The 7,639-nt window shown below is 30.5% G+C and overlaps 1 protein-coding gene and 1 long non-coding RNA gene across 14 annotated transcripts in view; one reads left to right on the top strand and one right to left on the bottom strand.

Annotated features, from left to right (window-relative positions):
- Positions 1 to 7,639, top strand: part of LOC106868432 (supervillin) — a 269,304-nt gene that overhangs the window by 71,657 nt on the left and 190,008 nt on the right. For all 12 annotated transcript variants that reach the window (XM_052971707.1, XM_052971702.1, XM_052971738.1 and 9 more), the window contains one exon: positions 7,160 to 7,245. The gene's annotated coding sequence lies outside the window, so the exon portion shown is untranslated. The remainder of the gene's footprint in view (positions 1 to 7,159; positions 7,246 to 7,639) is intronic.
- The window catches only part of LOC106868433 (uncharacterized), a 53,023-nt gene continuing 45,397 nt past the window's right edge, over positions 14 to 7,639 (bottom strand). For both annotated transcript variants that reach the window (XR_001409278.2, XR_008265213.1), the window contains one exon: positions 14 to 2,849. This is a non-coding gene — a long non-coding RNA (uncharacterized LOC106868433). The remainder of the gene's footprint in view (positions 2,850 to 7,639) is intronic.

Consider the following 7,639-nt stretch of genomic DNA (forward strand, 5'->3'; position numbering starts at 1 on the left):
TCACTGACGTCCATTCAGCCGATATACATTAAGTGCCGACTACATAAACAAACGATTCTGAAACAATTAACCCTAACCCTAACCCTAACGTTAGGGTTAGGGTTAAAGCAAATTTAAAATGAAAAAAGCAAATAAAACGAAGGTATGGAGATTAAATACGCTTTACATCGCTTAATCAAAACAACTGAATACTTGTCAGTGATTGGTTGAAATTATCGAAATAAGACAATTTTTTACATGAAATAAATTCGAATACAAAAATATTTTTCTGTTCTATAACACAAAATAGATAAGTATACGAAGTTTGAAAGTCTTTCCGTACCAAAAACACTACGTAAAACATTAATGAAAAATGTGGCCCCCGTTTTAAAATAGATCCCAGGGTTCTTTCAGTTTCCGTCTATAAAATCCACTCACAAAGCTTTGGCCAGCCCGAGGCTATAGTAGACGACACTTGCCCAAGATGTCACACTGTGGAACTGAACCCGGAACCATGTGGTTGAGAAGCAAGCTCCTTGGCACACAGCCACGCCTGTATTATTTGAAAATAATTTACAGGAAGCTGCACAAATCCCATTGTATTCAAATTGGTTATGTTTGTATTATTTTAACAAACATGTGAAATGATAATGTGTCTATTGCAGAGAAGTTGCAAAAACTGTATTCAATACAATGTAAGCAAATGTGGTAACATAAAAAGAAAATCTGTGTAACATGTGGAAGTCATTGCACATTCTTAAAATTTAATAGAATTGGGGAATGAAATATTGTTAAAAATGAATAAAATAAGATAAATTTTTGGAAGATGCATCTAAAAAGAAATTGTCAAGATAAGTATTACTAATCTGTTTTCTTAGTAGAGCTGGTTTCCTTCAGTATGAGAAAAAAAATTTGTTAAAAATAGAGGAAGCAATGCCAATGGTTAAACTGTCTCAGTAACCATTCTCTGGTGGCAAGCAGCAGCTTATTTCTGTTGGTTGGATTTCTTCATGGGAAATTGTACTTGCTTAAGGACGAGTGCACTGTTGTTATTGTAAGAGATGTCAACAGGAATACTGGATGGTGTGAAATCAAAGGACAAAGACAGCTAGAAGCAGATGTCTCTGATATGCTAGTAGAAAAGAGACAGGATGGGGCTCTTATTTATTTTGTATTGTAATTGATGAACAATAGCAGTTTTGCTCATGTAGTTTTTTGCCAATGGGGCAATTACTGGTTCACTGCATTTCAGATGGTGAGAGCAACAAAAGAGTATCTTAAACTTGGTGCAAAACAAATATTGCAAAGGGCTTGGTTCATTTTTTTGTAGATGTTTACATCCTTCTCCAATAATTGTTTAAAATTTTGACTTTGTGTTAAAATTTTAACACAAAGTCAGCAAATTTAAAGGGAGAAGCCAAGTTAATTACTTTGACCCCAGCATTTGACTGGTACTTTATTTTATTGACCCTGAAAAGATGAAAAGGGTAAGTCAACCTTGGTGAGATCCAAATTTAGAATGTAAAGAGCTTGAAGAAATGCCACTAAGCAATTTGCCTGACATGCTAACATTTCTGCCAGCTTGTCACCTTAATCCTTCTTCATAATAATCTATGAAAGATGTACACATACATAAGTTCATATATACATATATAAACACATGCACATATGCACAAGTCTCTATACAATTTCTGTATGCTAAATTCCATTTATAAGGCATTGGTCAATCTGAGGTATGTTAGAAGACATTTGCCTAAGCAATCAATGCTGTGTGTTGGTTAATGTAGTATTTCTCTTCATATCTCTTACAATTAAAAACATCTAGTTTTTTTTCTAATGAAATAATATACTATTTAAGAGGGATGAAGAAACAATAAGCATGCTTTGTCTGTTTTAATAATTGGGGCTGAAATCTATATTTGTTAGAGAAGGCCTTGAGACTAGGTGGAGAATTTCTCTAAATGCTCATACATAGTTTGCAAAAGGAAGAGTATCCAGTTATAAAAACCAAGCTACAATCACATGAATTGAAAGAGAACATTACATTGGAAATGTTCCATTCTTGCTAGTTTGGAAAAATAGATGTAAAAGTTATGTAGCTCAAATCAAACATTAACAAAAGGAAGAAACTTTACTGTCAGAAAATATTAAAAAATATGTTCCATCCCAGAATATAATAATGGATCTATTTCTCAGTTTTAACTTAGATATTTGCTCACATCCATTTTAGTTTAGTGCTATAAATTCATCTTGAGAAATATTTAGTTGTAGGTTCTAATATTTTAAAAGCAAAATGTGGAATTCCCTTCAGATAGGGTGTGTTCCTTACATTGCTAACATAGTTATGTTTAACTTACTTCAAATCTTAAATTTCCAGAATCTGTTTGCTTACAATCTTATAGTCAAACATACTATGAATACTTTATATATATCATCTCAACATTTTATAAAGTTTTATGCTAGTTAATGAACTAAGAAAGAGTTATGATTACATTTAATGACTTATTTTTATTTGTGTCTGTGTGAAGAATATTTGTTCATAGCTCATTTTTCTTCTGATTTCCCAGTTTTACATTTAATTAATGACTACTCCAGTGAATTTGCTTGCTATTTTTGTACTAGAAAGAGAAAAAAGATGCTGTGTCTATGTGTTTATACACACACACACACAGCCTTAGCCAACCAAGTGGATTTGGTTGACAGAAGCAGAAACCCATTGTAAATGTGTGAGTGTATGTGTATGTGTGTGCATGCATTTGTGCCTCCTTGTCTTGATACTGTGAAGGTGTTGTTCCTTTCCAATCTTCTGTAAAAACATATTTTGACTTGCTTCAAAACAGATGAAGGTTGACAGCAGGAAGAGCAGCAAGCTGTAAAAAATCAGGTTTTTGTTGGTAATGCTGTTCTTTAAATTTACATCGTGCTATTTACATATTAGAACAGATAAAATATGATTGGATACTCAAGAATATTCTCATTCTTTGTGCATTAATTTTTTTTTATTCTGTACAAAAAAGTGACTACTGCTAGTATTTGAACTATGGTATATTACTGGCACTCATTTTATTGACACTAGAAGTATGACAGCTGAATTTGATTTCAATAAATTTTGACCATAGAAGGATGAAACTAAATACTTTTAAAGCATTTAGTCAGTAGTGTATTGTTTCTACTCCTTGACTTGTAATAACACTTCTGGAAAACTCTGTAACTTTAATGTCATATTTAAATTTCTCAAATTCTATTCCAACCTCATTTAATCATTATGTTTATACTTGTCAAGTCTTAACTGAATGTAAAAATTCTGTATCTCTAGATATGGAAGTTTGTTGTATGAACTTGTTATTAAAAATATGGCCCTATTACACATAGTGTGCTATGTTGATTCTTATTGTGTGTTACATTTAGGGTAAAACTGTCAGTGAAATATTTAGTCACCTATATTATAATCCAATGAGTAGACATTTCCATTGACTAACAGTTGGAATAACATTGCTGAAATTGAGTTATGCAAACCTCTGTTTTGATTAATGCTTTTAACAATTTGAAAGTTAGCCTTCCTTTTGGAAACAATAATAAAGGTTAGTGATGCAGATAAAATGTTATGCAATATTGTCAGATTTACACCAGTTTGAAAAATCAAGGGGCAAATGGTTGCTGATGTTGATATATTATTTTCCTATATATGTAACAATTTTAGAAAATGCAATTAAAATTACAAAGAAAGCAAGCAAGAATATCATTCTCTGTTATATTCATTTGTATAAAAATTTATCCAGTGTACATACTTTAGTTAACAGACATAGTGGAGTCCTTATTAGTTGTAAAGATTTCAAAGAGTAAATGTTATGCTTTTACATTTTCTTTTACTTTGTTGAGAAATGTGTATTTCTAATTCAAACTGAACACTGGATAAAATTACCTGTTGAGTTTCTTTGCAGTTTCAGAAATACATGTTGGTAAATATTTAGTTGGTTTATCTTTGTCTTAGAATAGCATTTTTGGAATTATTGCCAACTTAGTTTGAGACTGGTGTCTGTTTGTAGAGAACTGAGTGAGGTGTTTTGAATATAAATTGTTAGTAAGAGGATAATCTAATCGTTAGTTCATAAATACAATTGCACTTAATGAATTTAACTTAAAATAGATTAATTTAGATGTAATAGCCTTCACCTAATTATTGTGATAAATCCTTTCCAATGTATCTTTGTTTTATGAGTTTAGTAGTTATTTGCAATCTGATATGTGGCAAATTTAGCTTGATATTTTGTAACATTCTTTAGTGTTTATATTTCTTTGGGGAAAGTTTTTGTTGTTGTTTTGTGCTAGGTTACTGATTGCAGAAGTTTCTAATGTGAAATACTTTTTCCTTTCAAATTTTTGGCTCATCTTATGCTACACTTCTTGCTTGTTAAACCTTAAATAACTACTGCGATATCTTCTTGAAATGTTTCCAATTTTTTCTCAGTTTACATGTGGAATAGCTTTCAGATTGTGAGTGCTTATATCTTACCTAAGCTTTACGTAAGATATAAATCTTTTGGATTATCTAACTCTTTATGCATTATTTTACTTCAAAGAGTAAATTTGTTTTTTTTACTTTTGGCTTTAATCTTAGAGATTATCTTCTGCAAATAATGTTTTTTTTAAAATTTATTTTTTAGTGCTGTCACACAACAAAATCATAAGTAAATCTGTGTCTATGTGTATGTAACACAGTTGTTTAATTACTAATTTACATAAATTTCAATACAAATTATTACCTTAACATTTATTATTATTACATAGGAAAGGTGATTTCTTAAATATATTTTTACAACTATGAAATTAAGATGTTAGTATTTTTAAACTTTTTAAGAGTATTTTTTTTTTACTTAAAATTAGAGTTGAAGGAATGTAATGTAAATAGTTTTTTGTCTATTTATAAATGTTGAGCACTTTCCAAAGTGAAAAGCAGAGTTGTGATATCTTGATCTAACTAATACTTTAGAAACCAAAGTATGGCAATTTCAGAACTATGCCATTTGACTTATTTCTAATATCTTTTCTTCAACATTAGTGCTTACATATAAAATGAATTCAAATTTATCTTAGGTCTTATAATTCCATTAGTAGCATCCTTGTTTTTGTTGCTATGTAGCTGTTGGTCAGCTCTGATTAAGCAGTTTTAGTCATCCAAATGACAAAACACAAACTACACATCCACCTTCCCAGTTATATTAGATTTCTAAATGGTTGAGGACCATACTGCACATTCTAACATGTAGTCGTGAATCATATAGAATGCATGTGACATAAAATCGCATGACATGTGATGAAAACTTTTATCAAAATATTTTCAAAGGGTTCAAGTAATTTGACCATTAGAAGTAAATGAGAGGAATATAAGAGGTGGTAATAATCATCTCAATCATCAGAGATTAAATGCAATTAAAAATGATATAGACAACATTCAAGTTTCCATGGAATAGGAATCTGAAATAATTTTCTCATTTTCATTTCCTCCTGGTATTATTTTATGATTCATACTGTATAACCTTGTCTTGCTTAATAGTCTCAAGGTTATGCTGATTTGTTGTTATACCTATATCCTCTTGTAAAAAAAAATGAAATGTAGAATTCTAAATATTGGGTAACTTTGTTCACTTTAAATTAGTTAATTGTAACACACACACACACGCACACACACACCATTACTATCAGCATTTCAATGTTTGTTTTGTCATACTTACACTGATGGATGGGTTTTATCCAACATTGTGTTGATAGTCATCACAGTTCTTTGTGTAGTATCCTCAGGTCAGTTTTCACCACTTCACTCTTGGTCTTCTCATAGACCTTCCTCTTCCTCATGTTTCATTCACCTTGACTGCCCTGCATTATTTTATGCAGCTGTTATTTGCCATGTGCCCATACCAGTGCAGTCTTCTCACTTGCACTTCATATCTGATACTTATATTCAGTTTTTGTTTCAGCTTACTTGTGCCCTTTCATTCATACACATTAACTTTATATATCTATCAGATTATGCTTGCTTCATAATCAGTGGGGACAATGTTTGATGCTAGTTTGGTGGCAGGAATTGATGGAAGTAAGACATAATTTCACTGCCTAAGAGCTTCCACTCTAGATTTTCTGCTTACATTTTGCTCCTTAGCTTATGCTCAGATGTATCTTATATATAAATGAACTCATCATCATCACCATAATGTCATGCAACCACGCCTGTGTCTATGTATATATTTGTAGTTAAGAAGTGACTATACATATGTATGTGTGTGTCAGCATAGCTGTGTGGTTAAGTTGCTGGACATTCATGTGGTTCTAGGCTACATGTCACCTTGTGATATTTCCTCATGACCAGACATGTTTTTGCAGAAGATGGGAAGGAAACATGAATTGTATGACAGTGGCATTCATTAACAACTATTATGCAATATCAAACACACACACACACACACACACACACACACAGAGTATTCTTTTGATTTTTATCTACCAAACTCACTCACAAGGTTTTGGTTGACCCTGGACTGTAGTAGAAGAGTAGAAAATACTTGTCCAAGGAGCCGCTCATGGGACTTAGCCTGGAAGCATGTGGTTGGGTAGCAAACTTCTTAAGCACATGATGAATGTATATGTGTTTCATTTCCCATAGACCACATTACTTCAAAAGTAGCCCAGTATAATATTATTGACTCTTGGTTAGTCAAGATACCTTGATCTTGTATGAATTTGTTTTATGCTTTTGGTTAATTTATCTATCTCCAGAAAGGATCATATGGTTAAGGAAGAAATCTTTATTAACCTAAATCTAGTTTTGTTTGAAATTTTTTAAATGGGAACTGACACTTCAATGATAGAAAAGCAGAATTTGTATGAAAAAATATATATAATTTTTTAACTTTGATATTCTTTTCCTCCAGAATTTTATTTTGATATGAAAGAAATATTAATTTTGGACTTGAGCTTTTACTCTTTTATCGAAGAATACTTTTTAATTTGTATTTTTGCTTTTATAATATATTTAAAAAATTATTTTCATATATGATGCATTTCCAATTAAACTCTGAAATGTTTTTGTTTGTTTTATATTTTGATATGAACTGATTTTGTTTGTTTTATATTTTAATAACTTGTTGCTTACAACTAAATCTAAATAAATTGTTTGTGTTGACAGGAAGGAATTACAGTTACAGTGGATACTTAAAATACATACATTTTCCAAAGCAATTTATGGAGGAAATCAAGCTTAACTTTTTAAAAGTGAGTAAATAATCTTTTCAGTAAAAAGGTTTAATCAGGAAGTAGCTAACCTTATTTATTCATGTTCAATATGAAAAATTTGATATGAAACATCAAGATAAAAATCGTAGGGAAATATATTCTCATGTAAAGAAAAAAAAAAAAAATTAGAAGTGGTTAAGGTATGTTATTGATTTTCATATACTAAAAGGGCTCACATTATATTCAAGATTGCATTGTATTCAAGTAAAAAACAGTATGTCAGAAATACTATCCATTAGGAGTCTACACATACTCACATATAAATATATGTACATTTATATATCGTATGAAAATGTTATTATGCTTGCACATGCATTTTATATATATATATATATATATATATATATATATATATATATATATATATATATAT

The sequence above is a fragment of the Octopus bimaculoides genome, chromosome 1 (genome assembly GCF_001194135.2).
Source record: "Octopus bimaculoides isolate UCB-OBI-ISO-001 chromosome 1, ASM119413v2, whole genome shotgun sequence".
NCBI classification, from domain to species: Eukaryota; Metazoa; Mollusca; class Cephalopoda; order Octopoda; family Octopodidae; genus Octopus; species Octopus bimaculoides.